This window comes from Pogona vitticeps, chromosome 1 (assembly GCF_051106095.1).
Source record: "Pogona vitticeps strain Pit_001003342236 chromosome 1, PviZW2.1, whole genome shotgun sequence".
Lineage (NCBI taxonomy): Eukaryota > Metazoa > Chordata > Lepidosauria > Squamata > Agamidae > Pogona > Pogona vitticeps.
This window is the reverse complement of record NC_135783.1, coordinates 211786558-211812164: the sequence shown is the minus strand read 5'-3', so window position 1 is coordinate 211812164 and position 25607 is coordinate 211786558. Positions and strand designations below refer to the sequence as shown.

The 25607-nt window shown below is 43.4% G+C and overlaps 1 long non-coding RNA gene across 1 annotated transcript; it reads right to left on the bottom strand.

Annotated features, from left to right (window-relative positions):
- Positions 1-6513: 6513 nt before the first annotated feature.
- Positions 6514-14445, bottom strand: LOC144583150 (uncharacterized). The gene is made up of 2 exons (XR_013536790.1): positions 14359-14445; positions 6514-12410 (listed from the first exon to the last, which is right to left on the bottom strand). It is a non-coding gene; the product is annotated as an uncharacterized LOC144583150 (long non-coding RNA).
- Between the last annotated feature and the right edge of the window lie 11162 nt (positions 14446-25607).

Genomic DNA, 25607 nt, shown 5'->3' with positions numbered 1-25607 from the left:
AGTTCCAGAAAAACATCGACTTCAGCTTCATTGACTATGCAAAAGCCTTTGACTGTGTGGACCACAACAAACTATGGCTAGTTCTTAAAGAAATGGGAGTGCCTGACCACCTTATCTATCTCCTGAGAAATTTATATGTGGGACAGGAAGCAACAGTTAGAACTGGATATGGAACAACTGATTGGTTCAAAATTGGGAAAGGAGTATGACAAGGCTGTATATTGTCTCCCTGCTTATTTAACTTATATGCAGGATACATCATGCAAAAGGCAAGACTGGATGAATCCCAAACCGGAATTAAGATTGCTGGAAGAAATATCAACAACCTCAGATGTGCAGATGATACCACTCTGATGGCAGAAAATGAGGAGGAATTAAGGAACCTTGTAATGAGTGTGAAGGAGAGTGCAAAAAATGGCCTGAAGCTCAACATCAAAAAAACTAAGATCATGGCCACGGGTCCCATTACCTCCTGGCAAATAGAAGGGGAAGATATGGAGGCAGTGACAGATTTTACTTTCTTCAGCTCCATGGTGACAGCAGCCATAAAATTAAAATATCCCTGCTTCTTGGGAGGAAAGCAATGACAAACCTAGACAGCATCTTAAAAAGCAGAGACATCACCTTGCTGACAAAGGCCAGCATAGTCAAAGCTATGGTTTTTTTCTAGTAGTGATGTATGGAAGTGAGAGCTGGATCATAAAGAAGGCCAACTGCCGAAGAATTGATGCTTTTGAATTGTGGTGCTGGAAGAGAGTCTTGAGAGTCCCCTGGACTGCAAAGAGGACAAACCTATCCATTTTGGAGGAAATCAACCCCGAAGGACTGGAAGGACAGATCCTGAAGCTGAGGCTCCAATACTTTGGCCATCTCATGAGAAGAGAAGACTCCCTGTAAAAGACCCTGATATTGGGTAAGTGTGAAGGCAAGAGGAGAAGGGGTTGATAGAGGATGAGATGGTTGAACAGTGTCATCGAAGCTACCAACATGAATTTGACCCAACTCCGGGAAGCAGTGGAAGATAGGAGGGCCTGGCGTGCTCTGGTCCATGGGGTCACGAAGAGTCAGACATAACTAAATGACTAAACAACAACAAAAGAGCTGGAACTGGTTCCATGTCAAGTTGAAATGTAAACTGGTTTACATTAGTATATCACTTTTTTAGGAAAAACCTTAGAAGTAATTCTGAAGGCTGCAAATTTCTCCTGTCGGAGTCTCCACTGGCTGTCCACTTCACTGTTCCTCACACCAGTGCCAAAGGCAGCAGAGTTTGAGAAGCAAAGGTTGCAGACAGAGTTACTCCCCTCTCAGTTTGCCTCCCAGAGGTTTGGTTCACATAAGAAATCTGAGAGAGAGAGATAAAATTACTCTGAATTTGTCAATGCATCAGGGCTGCATGGGTTGAAGTTCATGAGTACATGCCATGCTGATCAAACTCCCTAAGGGTCTTCTGAATTGTTCGTGGATTTTCCCTTTGAACTCCCATGCAGTGACTTCTGTCATCTCCCTAAGCAGCAAATTCCTTCTGGGACTGGTCTTTCTGAACTTGGGGTGGGTGCACTTGGTCAGATTTTGATCCCCTTTCCATAGAAATGTTGCCTTTCTCCCCTCTGAGAAGAGAGTATGTGCAGATATGTCTTTAGCAATGGTTGCTGTTCATATTTGGGTGATTTAAAGGAGGTGAGAATAATCTCAGTGATTAAAAAGTTATCTCCCTTCTAAAATTGCACCCTTCTAGATGAAGTGGGGATTACAGTCATTTATACTACAAGCTTTTAATACTTCTACTCAGAACTGATTTCTACTGAATTCAGTGTAAGTGGATATAGCATACAACCTTAATTAGTTACAAGTACTTAACAAAGGTAGGAAGGAGTCATAGTGCAAATTTAAGACAATATAAAAGGCATCAGTAATCAGTATTTAGTTCCTCCATGGCCTATGAATTGTTTTTGCTTTGGCTGTTATAATAACTAGCAGAACTGCCTCTGAGATTTTGCAAAATAAAATTTGGTCATACATCAGGGAAGAGACTGATAGCACTTTTGAAGCTCAAAATTAAATCTCAGTCTTGGAAATCGTAATGAGCAAGTCATCTCTGTTAAATGATCTTGAGTGAGGCATATACAGTTGTGTAAGTGTAGAAGTAAGCATGGTGTTGAAAAGGGATTTTCCAAATGAACAAATGGGAAGGCTAATGGACATTGCAGAAATTGTAAATCCATATAGTTTGAGTTTTAAGAGTCAGCCCTTATACCCCATAATTCAGATTAAGCCCTCTAAGAAAAACAAAAGACTCTCCTGTGAATGATGGAAAATAATGAATGGGATTTTGCTACATGTTTGTGGCAAGGCTTTAGGCAGAGTGACTTAACTTAAACAGGAATTTAACATTGCTGCTAAAATTTTGCCCCTTTCAATTTAACGGAATTAAAATTTGGGGCTCTCTAAAAAATAACCAAAGTAGAATGTTTTTCCTACTAAGTTTCCATCTCTGCTCTTGAACTGTACCTCTGTGTTTGATTTCCACCCTTTTCTGGAAAGGATTCCCCATCACTATCACTGTTCTGCGACCTCATAAACTTTTCTATACATCTCCCTGGATCAAGAAAGACATATTTTCCTATGCACTGTGGTTCCGCAAATGCGTGTTTTCGATTTCTTTTCATTTCATGCCTGGGAAGGCACTGCTACACTCAATTAGCACAGGGTGAATAATAGGCAGTGCGATCTGCCATCAGCCAGCCCCCATCGATTTTTAAATTACATTTTTAGTAACTGCTTGAGTGGCAGCTTTGCTTTAAAGAAAGCCTGCTTAAGTGGTGACCCACAAAGCTGGTTGGGAGCCCATCACTTTTCTCTGGCCGCCAACCTGCAGCTGAATAAAAATAGGCTTCCTTTTCTGTCTGGCGTGCCCACCTAGTAGTGCCCAGAAAGGTCATGTTCCCAGGCTACCTGGCGAGCCAGAAGGCATGACTTGGGGCTGACTTTGGCTCGCTGGTGGCAGGAAGGGGAAGAACGCTCTTAAGACATGTTTCAGGCAAACTCTGTTTTGAAGAACATTATTTTTAAAGCAGAGAGAAAAGGAAGGAAGGAAGCTGCAGAAATTTAGTGGTCCATATTTGCAGGTGCACAGTGAACTCTGATAAAAACCAACACTCGTTCAACAGGAAGGCTTACTGACAAGCCAGCCCCACCTGACTTTTTAAATCCTACCTTTTTAATGATTCCTTCGTTAGCCTGTTGACATATTGCTCTCGAAGGGCAGCTCGCTTGCTGCTCCTTGAGTCTTGTGTATCGAGCCAGCGCTATACAGTGGGGTCTTGACTTGAGAACTTAATCCGTATTGGAAGACGGTTCTCAGGTCAAAAAGTCTGTAAGTCAAGTCTCCATTGACCTACAGTGCATTGAAAACCGATTAATCCTGTAACAGGCCGTTTTTGTTCCATTTTGGTTTTTTTCTGGTCTGTAAATCAAATCTTAGTCTGCAAGTCAAACCTAAATTTTGCGGCCAGAGAAGTCTGTAACTCAAAAAGTCTGTAAGTCAAGGGTCCACTGTAGAGAATTTCAGGCTTCATACACTTGCCACCATCACTTGAGGCTACCAAATCAATGCCAGAGGCCACAGGCTTCCATGTATTTATTTCTCTTATTTTCTAACCTACTTTCCCGCCAGTTTCCCTACATTAGCTAAGCTCCCACAGTTGCCACAGTCCTCATAGTTGTCATTGATACTAGAGATGGGATATTCATATTTGTCTTCTGGGAGAGATTAATATGAATATCACCACCATAGAGTGACTAGGCCCTTTTGACCTGCCCCCCCCCCCAGGACCAGCCGATCCACTTACCACTCACAGCACAGCATGTGCCGCTGTCATTGTTTGTGCTGCACCAATTGCAGAAGTAGCTCGGCTGGGTCTTCTCTGCCTCCCTGCACTGCTGACCACTCCGGCCAGGAAGTGGGATGACAAGGCTCTCCACTCAGCTGACAATGCAGGAAGGCAGGGAAGCTCCGACCAGGCTACTTCCGTGATTGGCACGGCTCTAATGATGATGATTGTGCACACTGCGAGCGGTAAGTGGGACCTGCCTGTACTGGGGTGGGGGTCCAAAGGGCCCAGCCACCTGTGATGGCAGTATTTGCATTCGTCTCCCCTGGGAGACAAATATGAATATCCCATCTCTAATCATTGTCCATTGCTCATGGCAGCAGGAATATTCGGACTTTCCACAGGGGCTGGTGTTCTACGCACAGGGTTTATCTCCTCAATTTCAATCTGATGCACACACACAGACAGACAGAGAGAGAGAGAGAGCTTGGGCAACACACCACCCATGTCCCTGCCCTTAGTTTTTGCAGGGGGTAGGGTGGAACAGAGCTGCTGGCTTCACCTTTAGATGAATCTTAATAATTAGTTACAGACTCCTAGCTTTAAGCAACACCTCTGTTGAATCACTATTAAGTTGTAAAATCAGGTTCTACAGAGCTCTGCATCAAGCAAAGACAAAATTTGGGATTCAGGGAGAAAGTCCAAAACTGGACCCAATGAGATGGCCATGGTTGGGGTTGTCAAGATGGCCAGGAAGGCATAATGGATTCTGCATGAGACAAGAGGTTAAAAAAAGCCATCCATTTACAAAGATCTGCTTCCCTGAAGCCCCAGGTTTGGTACGGTCCCCTACAGCTCTGTCATGGTCCTGTTGAACCTCTGGCCGCTTGCAGTGGACTTGCAGCAGAAGAACATGGGGCTGATGCCAGTTTTCACATCAGCAAAGCTGGATTATGAAATTATTTGACCAAAAATTCAAAGTTATCATCAAATTGGTAGCTATAACCTGTGATCAGAGGAGACAGAATCCTCCCTAGACTGCAGTCCCATGAAAAGGCTGTTTCCTGCAGCAGCAAGAGTTTTCCTCAGTTGGCTCATCGTGGCGTTTCCAAATCATAGTTGTGTTTCCCATTCATAGGAGCAAAGCGCTGGAATCAAGCAGGACCTCTTCTGGCTCATGAAAAGGTTCCAAATAAAGCAAGATTTTGAGTTCTACAGAATTTTTTATCACTGATGGATGAGAGAGAGATTGAGAGAGAGTATGTTTGCACCTGGGGAGTAGGGGGAAACCTTTCCTGTTACAGCTGTGTGTGGGGGGCCCTGGACTATGGGGCCACTATGGTACAGGAGGAGTCACCTGGTTCCCAGAGTCACCCCAACCAGCACAATCCAGCTAAACTAAAGCTTGTTTGAGCTCACAAATGAATTGCAAGGTTCCTAAAATATCCCTAACTTAACATCTTCCCAAAACCCGTGAGTCCCACCCCCTTCCTCAGTCTTTCTTTCTTCTCTGTGCAGCCCTTCTTTTCATCTCACTCAGCTGATTAGAGGACCACAACCCCCAGAATCCCCCAGCTAGCATGGCTCCCAGCTAATGAACATCTGGAGTTCCTCCCACCCATAAAATTATGGCAGACTCAAAACATGTAAATTTCAGGATTCAGCTCATCAGAATCTTCTCAGTGACAAGCCATATGACTCTGTTGGCTAAAAAAATAAAATAAAATAAAAGGGAGTGCCCTCAAGAGTCCTCAGAGTGATTTACAATGTGCTCCACAGGACTGAGCCTACAATTTGAGTCATATAAATGCCCTCTAAACTGGGTGAAATGCCATCTTGCCATTCACTAGAAAATAACTGGGGTGCCCACCAAAGTGATACACAGCATACAGCTTATATATCCAGGAAGACCTTTACAAACATACCCTCCAAAGGGGGTGAAAATCCATACAGCTGTAAATGAGAAACTGATTGAGGTCCCTGCAAGATCCCTAAAGTGATTTTCATATGTACTAGATAGCCTGTTTTTTAAGGCAGACTGTCTCAAACCCGATACCCAGTATGGTGTAGTGGATAGAGTGATGGGCTAGGACTCAGGAGGCCTGGGTTCAAATCTACACTCAGCCATGGAAATGGATTGGGGGAACTTTTATAGCCAGAGGTTTGGATTTCAGCAGTGGAATTGTAGCAAACTGCAGAAGGAAAACATTAGAGCAGTTTTCAACAGACCACAAGATGGCATACTTCAGCATCTCTCTCTCTCTCTCTCTCTCTCTCTCTCTTTATGCATGCGTTCTTTAAAAAAAGATCTTCCTTGGCAGTCAATAGTAGTGTTAGGTTAACATTTGCACTTTGCTGTAAAAATGCTTTTAAGTCTAACACTTTAATAGACTAAACATTCGAGGTAACAGAAAGAGATGGAGATTAGATTTCAGCCCAAAGGAACTTGTGTCTATCAAATTTGCTGATGCAAAATACAAATGTAAGCAGCAGTCTCATTATAAACCCGTCCCTTGTTTTATTCTTTTACAAGATCTATCTTGGTAGAAAATGCTCCTCCGACAGCACACGCTTTATCCTGAGGGGATTAATCTGGTTTACAAGCCTGATGCTTGATTTGTTTGTTTGCTTTTCAGTTTGTGTCAGGAATGTAGTGAATACTCGATAAACCGGGGGGGGGGGGGGGGGGGAGAGAGACTACATTTCACTTGCATTGCAACTGCAGCCCTGTAAAAGGACGGAGATCCCAGAGGCAGGAGTGCAGCACTGTTGTCTGGATTCCCCTTTAAAACTGACGCAGTTGCAAGTGCCGTAATTTCCCAGAAACAAATGAAAAAAACCTTCTGACTTCACATTTGTGCTGAATAGAGGCAAGCCCGGTAGCTTTCGCACCAGGGACGTTGGCAAATCTTTGGTCCCAAGTCCGAGTCCCTATTAAAAACAAGCTTCCCCCCCCCCAAAGGGAGGGGTGGGTGGGTTCCAAGTCTCAAGTCCAATCAACGTCATTGGAGAGAGGGGAAAAAATGAGTCCAGTCACCAGTGCAACTTAAGTTAGACTTGACGACGAGTCTCCATCCCTGTTTCACACATGTCTTAATGGCTGCGATAGTGAACTTTCTTTCCTTAGAGTTGTGGAAGGAACAGTCCTGGCCATTGTCACCCAAGGCAAGGACTCACAGCTGGTTTCCAGCAGCTGCCCTGGTTGCAGGAACAAGATGTCCAGCCAGGGTTGCAGTACCAGCAAGACGTTACTACAGAAAAAATTCTAGATTGGACTGCAAACTCCCTGCATTGCCCGGCAGAGCTTGGAAAAGGAACAATTAGCCATATAATTTCCCAGACAGTAGGGAAGGATTCTAGAAGATGCAATTCAGAAATAAATTTCCCCCAATTTCTTCTGCTAAGGGGATTTGGGGAGTTTATAGTCCAAAGTAATAACTTTCTGCAGACAGCTGGCTGCTTGGTATTACATGATGTTCTTCCATCTGTCTTATTATTTAGTTATTTAAAATACGTTTACCCCGCCTTTCTCCTTAAAAGGACCCCCCAGGCAGCTTACAGCAATTAAAAGACAGTCTTTGAAAGCTAAAAATAGTAAGTATACAAATATTTTTAAAGGAATTAAATATTATTTTTAAAATGGTAAATAAAATCAATACTAAAATCACATGTATAAGCAATAAAGCTCAACAATCCATTTATAAAACCCCACACAGGCAGCCAAGCACTGAGGGAAAGCTGAAGAGAAAGGTCTTTGCCTGCTTGTGGAAGGACAGCAAAGATGGGGCCAGCCTGGCCTCCAGTGGGAGGGAGTTCCAGAGTCTGGGAACAGCCATAGAGACGGCCCTCTCCCGTGTTTCCACCAAACTCACCTGTGAGGGTGGTGGGACTGAGAGAAAGGCCTCTCCTGGCTATCTTAACACCTAGACAGGCTCACTGATGGAGATGTGGTCTATTTAGATAATCATATTTAGATACGTGGTTTTCTTTTATTAAAACATGTCATCTTTCTTAGGACATTGGATGCCTGATGTGACTAGACAGCCAGTTGTCCCAGGCTGGATAAGGTAAAATAGGATCGCTTTGAGTTATGGTATGCCATTTGGGGTGGCTTCTTCCAACCACACACAAAGATCAGATGGTTTCAGGGTAGGAAATCACACTGCACCTCAAACTACCCTGTTTAGTCCATCACTCCCTTTAAAGGGAGGTGGGAACAGAAAAAAAAATCCCCCATCTGTATCCCCCTCATCTCCTCCTCCACTGGGAAGCACAGGAAAGCTGCAATTTTTAAAAACCAATTTGTCAGTAGCATGCCACTGAATTGGCTTACCTCTCCAGTGATTCTGAGCTGGAGTTGTTGTAGATCACATATAAAGCAGTAGCTCCCCTCTATTTGGTACTGGTTAGGTCTCATCTTGAGTACTAAAGGATGCCAACAAACAGGAACAAGTTCATAGGAGGGCCACAAGGATACTCAGGGGACTGAAAACCAAACTCTATGAGGACAGACTGAAAGAATTGGGCATAAGAAAAGAAGTCTGAGGGGAGATATCATAGCAGTCTTCAAATACTTGAAAGATTGTTATACAAAGGAGCATAAGGATCTGAGTATCAGAAAAAACTTCCTAATTGTTAGAGCAGTACAGCAATGGGACCAATTACCTTGGGAGGTGGTGAGTTCTCCAACACTGGAGGCATCAATTAGACAAGCATCTGTCAGATAAACTTTGATTTGGATTACTGCACTTACTGTAATGAGGGGGGGGGTTGGACCCAATGGTCCCCTTATAACTCAATGGCACCTTCCAACTCCATTATTCTATGATTCTGTGAACACTAGGCCTGGCTCTGAACATAAGCCACAGTCAACCTCACAAGGAAGCAGTCCTGTTATCATTTGCAGATTCTGGGATGAAAGAATTTGTGCCTCTGACTTCCATCATTATGTGTCATTTCAAACAGAGCTCTGGACCAAAGCAAAGAGTCTACGCATACGACATTTTAATCTACCACTTCAGATTGGAAAAAAATGTCTGAGGCTCACACAGAAATGATGATCATGTTTTTGGAAGGAAACATCACATTTTTCCCCTCTATGCAGACTTGTGTGATTTTATTTCTGGTGACAAGAGCCTTGCGCAGGCATTCAGCCAGTGAAGAAATGAACACAAAAAGAGAGAGAACTAGGATCGTGCCTGTAGGTCTTGATTCTAACTTTGTTTTATATGCATTGTTTGTTTATTTTTGTTATTTAATCACTCTACAATCACCTTTTGAGAGGAAAGGCTTCACAAGGTAGGCTGGGATTTTCTTTACAGTACATAGCCAAACCCGAAAACGATATTTGACGCAATGATAATTAAAACAAAAAAAGAAAGAAATGAAAATGGCAGCAGTAGTTTAAAGCACAATGTACTGCAATTAGCCAGAAGCAAATGGAATAAAGCAGCATCTAAAATCTTCCTAAAAGCCAGCAAAGAGGGAGCCATGCATGCTCCCATGGGGAAGCCAATCAAAAGATAAGCAGTCATCCCAAAAAAGATTCTCATCTCCTATTACTTTCTAACTGGCAGCCTTCACTGGCAAACCAGAAAGCAGAGCTTCCAGTGATGATCTTAAAACTAATTGAGTCATAAAATACTTAGGGCCCTAAAGGCTAATGCTAGCACAATAAGCAGTTCGTCTTGGCATGTAATTGCAGCATTTGTGGGATTGCACATCACCCTCTTTTCGTATCTGTCTCTCTCTTGCTGTACCATTCCACATGAAATAAAGGCCACGTGTGACCTGTGAGCATTGGGATTTTCACCTAAGGTCTGTATCAGAGTCTATAATCTTTACAGTTCTACAACTCCCCTGAGTTGCTTAGCTAACACGGCCAGCTGGCAGATCCTTGAAGTAACGGTGCCTCTGGTTTACGTAGTCTGCATGCATTTGGGAGAGGGGTAACAGGGCTCTTTCACATCATACCCTTGCACATGTCTATGCAGAAGTAAGTCCCACTCATCCGTATTTTGCTGTTATGATTTCATCATCATTATCATCATCTTAGAACTGCAGAGCTGGAAGAGACCCTATGGATGATCAAATCAAGGCCCTATCGGGGAGGTACAGTGGGGAATTGAACTCCCAACTTCTGGTTTGGCGGTCAGATTCCTGAACTGCTGAGCTATCTAACAATTTTTTGCATTTCATTTTCAATTCATTATAGGGTGCTTTGGGAATCTTCATGTCTTCATAGCAGAACTAGACATTTCCAGATAAATTAAAATAAACCATCTCTGTTCTTTGCTGTCATTATCTGTGCCATCTCTTTCCTTCTTTGTTCTTAAGGAAAAAAGTACAGTATGCTGCTGAAACTAGCTTTGAATTGTGCACTTCCAAAAGCCTCCTTAAAAACCCACTGGAAAATGTTCATAAAATATATTATGCCCTGGCTAATTTTTATACACCTTTAATGACTTGTCCCAATAAACTTTTGAACAGGTCTCTGTACATTTTCCTTACCAGTTTAGAGAACTCTCTTTTCTCTTGTCTTTGCTAGTCATTTAATTAAACACATTTGAGAGAAATGAGTCGCTGAAAAACTGGGCATCCTAATGCTGAAATAAGGAAATATACTATGAACAGGATTCATTTGTGTATGTGTGTATTTACAGGAACAATTAATACAAATGCCTTTCTTTTCCTATTCTTCCATGACAAAGTTTTCTTATGCATGTATCCGCCACCCTCATACAGTACCAGTAATTATCAATAGTTTTAAGACCATTTGATGTTAGTTGCTCCTGCACACATGGCTGCAGTTTAACATAAATCTCACAATTTGAAGGAACACTGAAACAAATGTTTCAGCACAGAAAATGTATGAGAGGAGCCACCATATGAAATGTTTTTCATGCCACATGGTGTCACTGCTGTCAGCTTGCACTTGTACAGTAGGCAGAACAGTAATAATCATGGGAAAGTGGGTGCCAAAAAAATAATGAGTAACACAAGCTCCATTTAAAATGTGACATTAGGAGTTCTAGGTATTCCTCACACATTCACTGACAAGCCTGAAAAGACATGCAGGTAAACATTCTGATTTTCTCAGATATCCTTGCTTGAAGGAAGCATCTCAGTGGGAATAGGAACCTCTCCAAATTCCTTGACAAATGAATACAGAAAAGAGAACGGAGAGAGCAAAACTAGGTGCTCTCCTCTAAGTTTGTTGAGAAACCAGGCTTCTCCCACACCAGAAAAGGGCTTCTCTCTTTAGCATTTATGCCACGGTGGCTACACTGCAGTGGTGCAGTGAAGACTCAGCTCACAGCCTGAGATTGATTGCAATGGGCTCAGGTATCCGGCTCGAGGTTGACTCAACCCTCCATCCTTCCAAAGTTGGTACATTGAGTACCCAGCTTGCTAGGGGCCAGTGCGTAGTCTGAATAATTAAATTGTGAACCAGCCAGAGAAAGCTTTAAGCACTACACAACGGTATATAAGCAGCACATTTTGCTTTGCTTTACTTTACATCAAATGCTGTCTTGGGATATAAGCTCCCCATCCTAGCTGTAAACACTTATGTGGACTCCACTCCACATATCAAACAGAACAAACATATCCAACGCTTTCATCTAGATCAAAATGTTACTTTGTCTTTTTTTTAAAAAAATGCATAGCTTAAAGTACAGCATCTCTTTTTTGTGCATGAAAATGTAAAACCCCTTGCTCATGTTAGCTACAGTTTCACAACACGTATACTTGTATACATATTTCCCTTTTGATAGGATGTCTTGTCTCATGTACATACGTATTTCCCACCAGGATTCAAGAACTAGTATATATTTAATAATTCAATGCCAATGGAAAGGTGGATAGTCAGACAGAGAGACAAGTAGAAAACTATGTGAGAAGGGAAGAGATGAGTTAGTAAAAGGGCAGGGATAAAAATAAGTATGATAACATTCTTGAGCCCAATGGCCAGAATCCTATTACTTACAGTACATCTGCCACAATAAATCCAGTGGCATAACTTATAGTGGATTGCTGCAAGTCAAGAAGTCAACTTTCTGGAAACCTATGCATTTCAAATGACTGAAGAAGATCAATGACAAGTTTCCTGAAAGCCAGCACATCTGTCATTATTTCTTCTGTAATGAGGTTATTTAAGGATGGTCTGGGCTTATTTTAGGGTGGACTCTCAGATTATCTGGAGAAACAGATCCAATGGCCTTGGGTGAGTCTTAAGAGTGCTTCCAAAAAATCTATTGCAACCAAGAGGGAATGACAGACAGGAAAGGTTGCCCTGAAAACAAAAGATGTGAAAACTACCATATTACCTCACAGTAATGAACAAAATGAAGTCAACTAATCAGTTACATATACCAATGAAAATTAAAAAGAAGCCCAAGATTAATCAGACATTAGATTTCTCTTTTTTGGGGGGGGGATAACCCCTGTAATTATTTTTGATACAAATAAAAAACATGCAAGTATTGGCTGCACCCTCAGCGTCTCTCATACAGAAGGAGAGGAGAACGTTCTTCTAGGCTGGTCCTTGTTGGGCCCTGTGAAGTGTGTGCAAGTTATCTAAAATCAAGAGCATTAAAAAAAAACATTAGAACTATTCAACATTGAACAAATGTATCAATAGGTTCCATACAGGAACAGAAGGATTACTTAACTGATAACACTTTGCAGCTTTTCCTTTGCTGTTTTTCCCATCAGACTGATAGCCATCTGTTTAATCATTAACAGGATAACACAGGTCACCAGAATGCTGTTGGCCTACACTTCACTGAGAACCTTGAGAACATCAAATATTGCCACCACCACCCCACCCCCGCCATAGAGTCTGGTCTCAGTATTTATTTTCTTCCCTGCGTTGTTTCTGAGCCTATGCAATAAATACAACGCCCTGAGGGTGTCCTCCTGACATAGCTCATCTTGCTGTCTGTAGATATGCAGTATAATTAGAACCTGGCCTCAGAAATCCTTGCTATGAGAAACTGCAGCAAACAGAAATGTGATTATTAATGGCATTTGTGTAGAGACATATGCCTGGGTTTCTTTATTTCTATTTGCAAAGTTAAAAGGGTAGCTACGTATGCTGGTCGCTGAAACATTCAAGAAGTAGGCTATCCTTAAAAATGTTTATAAGGTTGAATCTGAGCCCTAGAGGAGAATGCTCTTTCAGCAGATACACCTTCATAACTCAAGTTGTTTTTTCCTCAAACCACCCAGTGGGTGGACTTCAGGAGAACCAAGCAAAATAAACAGACATTCTTGTGGAAATAAAGGCTGAAGGGTTCGTTTTATTTTTTTCCCCTTCCTTTTTTCCCCCCTTTCAAACATTCCAGGGTGTGTGCAGATCAGCACAAAATGTTTGGCACATTCCAAGGGCTGTTTAAAAACCCTCACTGACCTCAAGAGCAGATATCTCATAGCATCTGGAGGGCTTGGGGAAAATAAAGCATCTTTTATCAGACGGATGCTGCCCTGGAAGCCAGCAAGCAAGCCGCTTGAAGGTGTCTCTACCCAAAAGTGTTTGGACTGTCCAGAGGATAGCAATGTAAATGGGAATGTATAATCCCACTTTTGGTAATTCGGCCAAGGACTCTGGAGATGCAACATGCACCTCTTCCGAAATTCATTGCTGACTCCATGTTTCATTCCGTAGGGTAGAACTGTGGGCTCCTGACTGATGGAGCCTGATCCTGTTATTTCCTTTTGGGTGGCACTTTTTCAGCAAGAAGAATAGCATCCTGTTAATTGGTCTGGAAAGGGAAACCATGGTTTGGAACCAGGCCCTGAGGAGTCAACATTGGATTTATCCCAAGACAACTATGAACCCCTGAAACCTAACAATCTCCATCATATTTCTTATCCCCAGTGGGCTTTCCCACCGAAGGTCTCACCCTTCAGCTTTGCAAAGCCATCAAAAACAGGCCTGTTAACCACAAGCCCAAACCCTGCTTCTATCTAGCATGAGCAGCCACAAAAATGTAAATCACAAAGGCATGCGAAGAGAAGAGGCTACAGAATTCAAAAAGGAGTTATGTGTCGATAGGTTGTTTCTATGTGTTTATGAGCAGCAATGTATACCAAATGTCATGGAGCCCACCCAAGCCTGTTTCTGATTTCTTCAGACCTTTTGCTTCTATGTATACATCATTGTGATCCTTTCCTCAGCTTAGATATGAAACTCGTAGGTTCTTTGGAGTAGCCATTCTCAGTGGGGGGCCACATGACCCTCTACGGCCCCCGGCACATTCGAAGGGGGCCACAGACTGAAACATTTTGTATTCTGTTCCTCTGTTCATCTATCTGTGTTGTATCCTTGGTTGACGGGGGGCCCTGGAACATGGGAAGAGCTCCTAAGAGCTCCATGGCCAAAACAACAACAACAAAAAAGGATTTAGAATGGCTGCTCTGGAGCATGGATTTGCATGCAGTGCAGCTGCAAATGGGGGAATCTGCACTTCCTCAAAGCCCTGTCCATGCCTGGATAAAGGCACCTAGTTTTGTACCAACTCACCCCGTGCTTTTTGGAGACACTTGAAGACTTCTCCATCCAGGTCTCTGCTTGCATTTGCGTTTCGGGGGGCGGGGGGGAGAGACAGTCCTAAAAATGAGAGAAACCAAATGGCTCTGAGATGGTGGGGGCAGAGGTTGACCCAATAGCTTCAGAATTATTTCTGACAGTATTATTTGTCCACTCCAGCCCAGAGAACAAGAGGAGCAAAAGGCAACTTTTACGAGCTTTCTCAGTGGCACCACCACACAAACAAGAGAAACTAGTCTATGGCAATTGCAGACATGAAGGGCAAAAAGTCAAACTCTAGTGTCCTAGAGCAAATCACTCAAAATCCACTCAGGAATGCAAAGCATACAGAGCACGACACCATAGTCTTTCGAGACTGAAGGATGCCTAACCTAACCTAACCTAACCTATGCAAAGCAAAGCAAAATGTGTTGCTTATTTACCACCCCATCGTGTTTAAAACACACTTTAGGTGCTTTACAATTTAATTATGCAGGCTACACATCCCCCCCAAGCGAGCTGGGGACTCCATTTACCAACCTCAGAAGGATGGAAAGCTGAATCTACTTTCAGCCAGCTGCCTGTTAGGATCAAACTCAGGTCATGCAGAGTCTTGAATGCAGAACTGTAATTTAACCACTGCACCACTAGGCCCCTATTATTCATCTACATATGCACTGAGTCCTAATAAAGTTTTTAAATGAAAGTGCTTGTGTAGGGAGGAATTCAAGCTTGCAAAGCACAAACTATATGTGACACCAACAGAAATCCCTGACAATACATTGTAGTAGTAGGCAACCTTCAGTCTCAAGAGACTATGGCAACATGCTCTGAACAGAAGTCTTGGAACAGCGTCTAGTGTGGCTGAGAAGGCCAATTCAAGAGTGACAATCCCTTCCACACTGAAGATAAATACCATCTGTCCCCTGTCCAGCTCCCTGATTTTGCTGCTTTCAGGACTGCCTCTTTGCCTCCGCCTGCTGGACAAGTGTCTCTTCAAATTGGGAGAGGCCATGCTGCACCACCTGCCTCCAGGCTGGACACTCAGATGTCAAGGTTTCCCATCTGTTGAGGTCCATTCCCAAGGCCTTCAGATCCCACTGGCAGATATCCTTCTATTGCAGCTGTGGTCTCCCTCTGGGGTGCTTTCCCTGGACTAATTCTCCATACAGGAGATCCTTTTGTAATCCATCCATCAGCCATTTTCATGACATGCTCGAGCCAACATAGATGTCGCTGTTTCAGTAATGTATATATGCTAAAAATTCCAGCTCATTCCAGATCTACTCTGTTTGGAACTTTGTCCTGCCAGGTGATACCAAAAAATGCATCAGAGACAGCACATATGGAATGTGTTCAAAACAAAGTGTGCTGCTTATATACCGCCCCATAGTGCTTCAAGCGCTCTCTGGGAAGTTTACAAGTTAATTATGCAGGCTACACATTGCCCCCCCCCCCCCAGTTAGCTGGGTACTCATTTTACCGACCTCGGAAGGATAGAAGGCTGAGTCAACCTTGAGCCAGCTACCTGGGATAGAACCCCAAGTTGTGAGCACAGTTTTGGCTGCAGTACAGTGGTTTAACCACTGTGCCACGAGGCTCTTCAACTTCCTCTCCTGCTGTGCACAAAGGGTCCAGGACTCACTGCAGTATAGAAGTGTACTCAGAACACAGGCTCTATAGACTTGGATCTTGGTATATGCCATCAGTTTCTTGTTAAGCCACACTCCCTTTGTGAGTCTAGAGAACATGGTAGCTGCTTTGCCAATATGTTTATCCAGTTCGACATCTAGAGAGAGAATGTCAGAGATCATTGAGCCAAGGTACACAAAATCATGAACAACCTCCAATTCTTTTGTAGATATGGTAATAGAGGGAGGCAGGTCCACACCCTGGCCCATGACTTGTGTTTTCTTCAGGCTGATCGTTAACCCAAAATCTTGGCCAGCCTTGCTAAAATGATTCATAAGTTGTTGAAGGTCTTCAGCAGAATGGGCAACAACAACTGCATCACAGGTGAAGAGGAAGTCGCTCATGCATTTCAGCTGGACTTTGGTCTTCGCCCCAATCTAGAGAGATTAAAGAGCTTTCCATCTGATCTAGTCTGGAGATAGATGCATTCTGTTGCAGTTCCAAAAGCATGCTTCAGCATGATGGCAAAAATATCCCAAACAGTCGGCGTTACGACACAGCCCTGTTTCACTCTGCTTCAGATGTCAAAGGGATCTGATGTTGAGCCATCAAAAACTACAGTGCCCTTCATTTCCTCATGAAAGGACCTGATGATGTTAAGGAGTCAAGGTGGACATCCAGTCTTGGGAAGTATTTTAAAAAGGCCGTACCTGCTAATCAGATCAAAGGCTTTTGTAAGATCTATGAGGGCCACAAAGAGTAGCAACTGTCTGAGCGAGAATACTATGTCAATGCTGGATCTATTAGCTCAAAATCCACACTGTGATTTTGGATAGACTCTGTCTGCAAACACCTCGAGCCTCTTCAGCACAACAAGGGCAAGCAGTTTTCCGACAACACTGAGAAGAGAGATGCCACAGTAGTTAGTGCAGTCGCCTCTGTCACCGTTGTTCTTATACAATGTGACGATGTTTGCATCCTTCATGTCCTGTGGTACTCCACCTTCCCTCCAGCAAAGACAAAATATTTCATACAGCTCAGTGGTGATGATCTCTTCAGCAATTCAACAGGGATGTTATCCTTCCCAGGTGCCTTGCCAGAGGCAATGGAATCCAAGGCGGCTTTTATTTCTGCTAAAGTTGGTTCGCTGTCCAACTTTCTAGAATATAGCTCAGAATAGTGCTGCACCCAGCGTTCCATCTGCTGTACTCGGTCCTTGATAATCACATCTGCAGGAGCTGATTTCTTCTGTATTGGACCTAAAGCCTGCTTGATACTGTCATACATTCCCTCGATGTTACCTGTGTCCACTGCTCTCTGTATCTGAGAGCAGATCTGAAGGCAATAATCGTTAGAACATCTCCAGGCAGTCTGTTGGACTTTGCTACGAGCAATTCGAAGAACCTGCAAATTGTACTCACTAGGACAGGCTTTATATGCTGCTAGAGCTCTCCTCTTTTCTTCGATGGCTAGCATCAACTTCTCTGAATGGGCTTCAAACCAGTCAGCCATCTTTTTGGTCTTCTTGCCAAATGTGGACAAGGCAGTGTTACAATCAGCATTCTTCAAATGTTCCCATTGTTCAGGTGCATTTGCATCAGCTGGGCCTGGAAGAGTTTCCTCAAGCGCTTGGGCAAATTCCTCCACTTTTCTCTGATCGTGAGTCTTGATGATGTCAGTACGTGGTCATCCTTCCTTTTTCATGTGATACCATCTCTTTATTCCCCAGTTTACTCTGCTACACACCAGGGAGTGATCAGTATCACAATCAGCACCCTGATAACTGTGTGTGGTCGTAATACTAGGAAGGCTAGAGCGTCTAGTGAGGATCAAATTGAGCTGATGCCAATGCTTGGATCTTGGATGTCTCCAAGTTTTGTATTAAAGAATGTGTTGCTGACACAAAGACCATAATAACAGCAAAACTCCAGCAAGCTTTGGCCATGTCCGTTCATTTTTCCAATGCCAAACCAGCCTAGACAAGTGGGCCAAGAGTTGTGATCAGCACCAACTCTAGCATTAAAGTCTCCGAAAATGAACAGCGGCTCACTCTTGGGGATTTTTTTCATAGTAGCTGCCAGATCATCATAGAATTTGTCTTTGACTTCTGTTGTAAATGACAGTGTTGGTGCATATGCACTAATGAGGATGACCGGTCCTGCTGATGAGCTCTGCAGCTGATGAGCTGCAGAGACAGGATTCTTTCACTCCCCACAGTAGGTGGAACAATGAATCTTAGCAGAGTTTTTCTATCCACAAAGCCAACACCATATTCCCTGGTCTCATTCAATGGTTTTCCTTGCCAGAAGAAAGTTTTTTTTTTCTTTGACAGAAAGGCTAACGAGTCCCACCGCCCCGGAAGTTTAGAAGGGGTGGAAAAGGAAAGGGGGCAGAAAGGAGTTTAGAAAGGGTGGAAAAGGAAGCTTTTTTGTGAAGGGCAACTGCTACAGCCTAGTGACCTACTTTAGAGACCCACGGCTGTTGCAGCATTCAGGAGAGGTCCTATTCTTCACTGGGGGTAAATCTATCAGTCTCCTTCCTGGATGCCAGCTTAGCATCTTTCTTTTAATATATTGACACTTTTGATTCCCTTTTCACCACTTTGAACTGCACACTGCCCTTTTTATTTTAACATGTTCATCTCCACAGAGATCTGTGACACACGCAACTCTGCCCCTGTGAACCCCCCTGCTTTTCCTCTAGCCAATGGTTGCCTCAGAAATGAACAAATAGCCTTGATTCGGCAGGCAGGCAGGCAGGCAGGCAGGCAGGCAGGCAGGCAGGCAGGCAGGCAGGCAGGCAGGCAGACAGACAGAGACAGGCAGGCAGGCAGGCAGGCAGGCAGATAGATACAGACAGACTGACAGACAGACAGACAGATCACGTTCAGCTGAAGAAATCACATAGATCTTGCCATCTCTAGCATCATGGTATGCCAAGAGGAAACCATTATTGCTTGCTTTCAACGTTGTTGTCAAAGAATATATTTTGTCAAAATATGGAATCACACTCTATACAGCAGTGGTCCCCAACCTTGGGCCTCCAGATGTTCTTGGACTTCGACTCCCAGAAGCCTTCACCACCACCTGTGATGGCCAGGATTTCTGGGAGTTGAAGTTCAAGAACATCTGGAGGCCCAAGGTTGGGGACCGTTGCTATACAGCATTTGTGTTTGCCCCAGAGCCAGTGTTATTCTAACATTTGTTTGTCTGTTGTTGTTGTGTTGGCAGCAATCTTATGTGAAAAACACTGATTGCAGCAGGGTGCCCTCTTCAAAGTACATCTGAGGACATGTACAATTTGTAGAACAATGTGTGTTGCATCATTCATTGTTTGTATATTCGTTTCAAGCTGTACCAGTCTCAGCGGCAGGTGTGCTATAGCTGTGTCAAACATGAGCGGTGAAGATTCCCAGCTCCTCATCTCATTCCGTGAGATTTCAGGGCCAAAATCTGAGACCAAAGAGTGGGCTCTTGTGCTATTATAAAATTGGATCTTGTGATCTCACAGAGGGGGGGAAGCAGATTATGGAAACTTGTACGAAGAGACTTCAGGTAAATGAGCCCAGAATTTGGATAAACCCCAGCTAGACATGTCAAATGTCAACTCAGATCTTAGGAGGATTTTGGTGTCCAGGCAGGAAGCACAATATACCCAGAGCTGTAGCAGTTACCACACCTACAGGATTCCTGGGGCACAAGTTTTTTGTGGCCCTGCCTCCAGGTTTTATGGAAAGCTCACCACCAGCCCATTATGGGTTTTTTTCTCCCTTTCCTTGCACAATTGGCAGGACTTGTTGAACAAGAAGTCTCATGACTCCCGGCGCTGGCACTCCACTCACTGCCTTCCTCCAAGTGGCAGAATGGCTCCAAATCCTTGCACCCATCAGCTCTCTCCAGGCCCCCTTTTTTTGCTCCTGTTTCTTCTTCTTCTTTGTCTCCATTTTCTATGTCTTCTTCTTCTTCTTCTTTGTACATTATCATTCTACAAGCAGAACACACATACACCACCTGCACACTGAGCCAATGAATTATGAGACCCCTTGGGAATGGGTGCAATGGGTGCCAAAGCTTTAAAGCCACCTCATGCATAACCGTCAGACCTTCCCATCCTCCAGCACCACCGCTCACCCTTGTGGGTTGTTTTCCCACCTAGAACACAAGAAGTATAGCACTTCTTTGAAACTCCAGCCAGCACTTAGAAACCAAACAACACAGTGAGTGGCACCCTGAATGCAGAGCCAGGAAACATGCTTGAGGACCTAGCACTGCAGAATTAAAGAAGTATGTTGGGGAGGAAATGGGAGGGACCTTGCAGAACCAGTCCTTTCATTGGATGAAATGAAGTAGCTACCTTAAGTGACTGGTTATGGGTGTCATAAAAGAGTAGCAGGTTATTATTTATTTTATTGAATGTCATCACTATTTATTTTTGCTACCAAGTAGTACAAATGGTTTTGTGTGGGTGATAGGTTAGTTGGTTGATTTGTGCCTCAGATTCCAAAATAACATGACCAGCCTTGGGCACCATGTTCCTTGATTGGATTGAGGGGCAAAGAATTTGCTGCTAAGTCTCAGACAACAAAGACTCTTGGGCTAGGCCTTTGTATCTTGAGAAGTCCAGGCCATAATTAACTGCTAAACAGTTGTTGAAGATATATCTGGTTGAGTTAATAAATAGTAATCCTGACCTGTGTACATTTAGTGTACCTTCAGTTCCCATAATCAGCTAAAAATCTAGTTAAAAGAATTAAATTGAATCCACTCTAAGCAAAAGGTCATGATACGGTCACGCTAAGCTGGCTAGGACATGCTAGCTAATCCTGACATATGCTCTGCCATTTTTTCTTAATTAAAGCTTTATGGCAATATCCTTTCAGGCAAAGTTATTTCTTCATCCCATCTTGGAAGAAATGAGGGAGGTGAAATGGCAAAATGAAAACAATAAAAATGAATCAGAGCGGTTTCAGTTGTTGTAAAAAAGTCCAAGCCTGATGAGTCCTTAGCAAAGATGCTTGCACAAGTTACGACTTTATTGGTATTGCCAGCCCCCACCTCAAAAGAAAAGAAATGTTTCTATTAAGGATATGCACACATCATCCTCCCATCCACTAAAGTGGGAATGGGGGGGTTGATTGCTGTAGAGTATACAAATATATCTGAATGCAGCCCGTATATTTCATTTTAAAAGCAAAGTGTGCTACTTATTTACTGCCCCATAGTGCTTAAAGCTCTCTCTGGGTGGTTTACAATTTAATTTTGCAGGCTGCACATCCCCACTCTCCCCGGCAAGCTGGGCACTCCATTTACCAACTTCAGAAGGATGGAAAGCTGAGTCAGCCTTGAGCCAACTATATTGTATAGTGGGGTCTTGACTTGAGAACTTAATCCGTATTGGAAGGTGGTTCTCAAGTCAAAAGGTCTGTAAGTCAAGTCTCCATTGACCTACAGTGCATTGAAAACCGATTAATCCCGTAACAGGCCGTTTTTGTTCCATTTTGGTTTTTTTCTGGTCTGTAAGTCAAATCTCAGTCTGCAAGTCAAACCTAAATTTTGCGGCCAGAGAAGTCTGTAACTCAAAAAGTCTGTAAGTCAAGCCGTCTGTAAGTCAAGGGTCCACTGTACTCTGGTCTACAGCCAAAATTAGAGATGGGGTATTCATATACGAATACCCTCCTCACAGGTGCAGGTAACAAGGGCCTAATGAGCTCCCGTCCTATCACTCCGGAGCTCGCGATGGATTAGCCACTCCTGGCAGAAGGCGGGATCATGAGCGTCATGGAAAGCTCAGGGGCTGTAAATGTCAGGAGGAGGCTGGATGAGAAATTCATGGCGTCTTTTAAACAATAGAAAAGCAACAGGAAACCCTTGATCCACCTCCACAACCTACAGCCATACCCAGTGCCACATCATGACCAAAGGGGCATGACTTGCATCCTCCTGTCTGTGACCATTTCTAGCTCCAGTTTATGTCTGCCAGGAACGACGCCAGCCTGCTACGAGGAACACCAAGACAGGCGGAGAAAGTCTCCTTGAGAGTGGCAAAGGGTATCTAACAAAATCTTCATGTGACATCCTGCCATAACATAAAATAAAGAGAAATGACGCCTCAGCTTCCCCACCCCATCCCCTGCCCAAGAGAGAGAGAGAAAAAAAGGTTGTCTGGGATTTGCTACTTCATTCAGTAAGCACTGAGTGGAAGCTGATATAGGAACATTGTCTCCTTCCCGAGTAGCGGCAGAAGGCCACTACAGCATGTTGCTGCAAAGACGGGCAAGGAAATGGTGCATGGGTCACCTTCACTTCCTCTTTCTCCCATGCCACTAGGAGATCTCAGAAAAAGCTGCAGTTTGTTTTGTGTGAAGACATGAGTGGCAGCTCCTATCCTCCTGAAGAGAGTGGCTGGTGGTAAGGAGGGAGCCAAAGAGAAGTCTCTTTTACACATTCCCAGGATCACTGCAGGAGAGACAAACAGCCCGAACCTTGTTAATCAGTGGCAATTGCCCACCATGACTTCTACAATTTAACTTATTCTAAAAAACAGTTCCAATAGGATTCTGTCCACTTCTCTTTTTAAATTAATAATAATAATAAAATACTGCTCTTCTTTATCTAAAACTTTGTAGAAATAAAACCTCAATCAAGCCGCCCAGAGACCTTTGGGTAGAGTGGGCGGCATATAAGTTGAATGAATGAATGAATGAATGAATGAATGGAATGAATGGAATGAATGAATGAATGAAGGCAGGCAGGCAGGCAGGCAGGCAGGCAGGCAGGCAGGCAGGCAGGCAGGCAGGCAGGCAGGCAGGCAGGCAGGCAGATAGATAGATAGATAGATAGATAGATAGATAGATAGATAGATAGATAGATAGATAGATAGATAGATAGATAGATAGATAGATAGATAGATAGATAGATAGATAGATAGATAGATAGATAGATAGATAGATAGATAGATAGATAGATAGATAGATAGATAGATAGATAGATAAGCTCTCTTTTTTGAATATTTTTGTACTATTTGTAAATAGGGAGTTATTATCGCAATGTTAGAGGCTGGCTGGCTAGCTCTGTGCATTAGATATCTGGCTGCTGAGCCAGTTTAGTTCTGCACTGTGCCTCCTAGGAGTAATGCCAGCTGCACAGTCCCAGGGCACCTCTGGAAAAAAGGGAATGGTAAACTGTTGTTGTTATTGTTGTCATTGTCGTTGTTCAGAGATCTTTCGTAACATGAGGCCTCACACTGAACTCTGCTGACCTTCGGTGTAAATTTAGCACTGTGTGTTCTGTCTTCTGTGCTGTCAAGTCAGAACCAACTCATAATAACCCAAAAAGGGCTTTCAAGATAACTGACGTATTTAAGGAATGATTTTACCAGTTCCACTCCCCCAGTGAGCTTCCATGGCTGAGCAGGGATTTGAACCTTGTTCTGCAGAGTCCACTGCACCACACTGGAAATCACCTAATATCAGTTACAGGCAGTTATGAGCTACTGATTACCATTTTTCCATTTTTCTTCAACTGAAGAAGTTACAGTACTTGGATGAGGAATGAAACGGTTCAACCTGACAAGAAAGAAATCCAGTTGCCATGACTCAGCTTCCAGATAAAGTCACCTGGATGACTGAGAATCTTCACAGATACATTTTTCCCAATATTCCTGACTGAGCACTGGATACAATTTTAATTTTCCATATTGCTCTGGGCTGATACTGTATGTATTGCTTGACACTGTGGGAAATTTTAAATTGTAGTTAGGCAATTGCCACCCCTATTGGGCCCTGCAAGTTGATGAGGCCCAGCTGTTGCCCAGCAGTGTGCCAGGGGATGAAGGGCAGGGACCACATCAGGACGATAGTACAGTACAGGGAAAGGGGTGGGAGGGGACAACATATTCCAGGCCTTTATAGTCTTAACAGATTTATTTCTATGTGAACTTTGTGGCTCAAAACTTACTTCCTTTGACACAGGGGATGCAGGATCAATTCCTGGGGCAAATTCTCAGGGGGAAAATGTTGCAGGAGAATCATGATTCTCCTTAAGGGATGCTACATCTTTCTAACGGATGCAAAGATATCTCTGACTGGTAGATGTTCAGTAAATGATGCTTACTGACCTGTGCAATGCTCTTGTCTGACTTGTCTTCATTGGCATCCTATGGGAACTCGGGTCAGCGTGCATTATAAGAGTTACGTTTAAAAGCTCTATTTATCTCACTGTCAAAGCTACTGCTTAACCACTTTCTCTCCAGGACGGGCACTGAGTTAGGGAGAGGACCCACAGCACCACCCTGGATCAGTTTTGGCTTATATCCATTCTTTAACTGTCCAACTTCTGCGTGCACTATCCAACATACCAATTAAAAAATTTCAGAACCCATTATCAAAGGTGACTCAGAGACTCACATTTTGTGTGTGTGTTGGGTGGGTGGGTGGGGAGAACACTCCCACTGCTCAGTCCATAAGCCACCTTGTTCTGTTACCCATAATTCTTAACCAAAGTGCCAACCACTGGATCAAGTACTTAACCCACATTGTTGAATCATCACCATATTATGATCAACTGTTCCCACCCCACCCCCATAAAAGGAATATGTTTGCTTGTGTCTAAGAAGTGCTGAAAACTAATCCAGTTTTAAAATCATCCATGGAAAAAGTTTCCCAGGTCTTATTCAGTTGGGAAGAACCTGCCCTGGCTGGCTATGCCTTTTTCACCCCTAGCAGTTTTGCATGTTGTATAATTATTTCATTGGGTAAAGCCGTTTATAAAGAGCATTAGTTCTCTTGGCTCCTATAAAGATTACAAAGAATCCTTGTATCTTCCCAAAGAATCTCCCCTATCGGAGAGGGATTAATTTACTGTATTTCGCCAAGTTTTTCTGTAGACGAATTAGCGTTCAAAAGGCAGATTTCAGGCTTGGAGCAAAACATCTAACAAGAGATTTTGCTGAATTCCTATCGTGTGTATTTGAAGGTTTCACAACTGATTCCTGACATTTATTACATTGTTTATAGCTCCTCTAGAACAAAGGAAGAGAACTTGATGGCAAGAAATATTACGCTAAAGAAGCGTGGTCTGCCTGTAACCAACAGCAAAAAATAATTTTGGCATTTCAGTAGCATTATCGACATCACTTTCAAAGTATCAACAGGTTTTTTTTTCCCCAACAGAAAGAAAAGACACCAGGCCTTGTGCAAAATTTTAAAAAGGGGATAATCCCTTTATTTGACCACTAAAATATCAAAGGCAGGCAAGCTTTCCAGTGCCGTAGGAAGGGGTGTGTGTGTGGAGAAGAAATAGAAAAGTCTGAAAATTATCCTGGCCAGATGTTGAGGCTTCAGGGTCTGTAATTAAAGCAAAGTCTAGTGAAGGTATTATCCACTCTTCTTTTTGCATTTAGGATAATGAGTACAGGGCTCTGTGAGACAGGGGGCGAGAGTAGTAACCCTCTCGCCGGAGTGCCGTCCCTCCCCCTTACAGCCGAAAAGGAGGTACAAACCCAGCCTGCCTCATCCCCCACGAGAACAGTACAGCAAGGGACAGATATACAGGAAATAGAAGAAGTACAAAAACTAACTGTTGAAGGAACTCAGGGGAAAACGGCGGGAATAG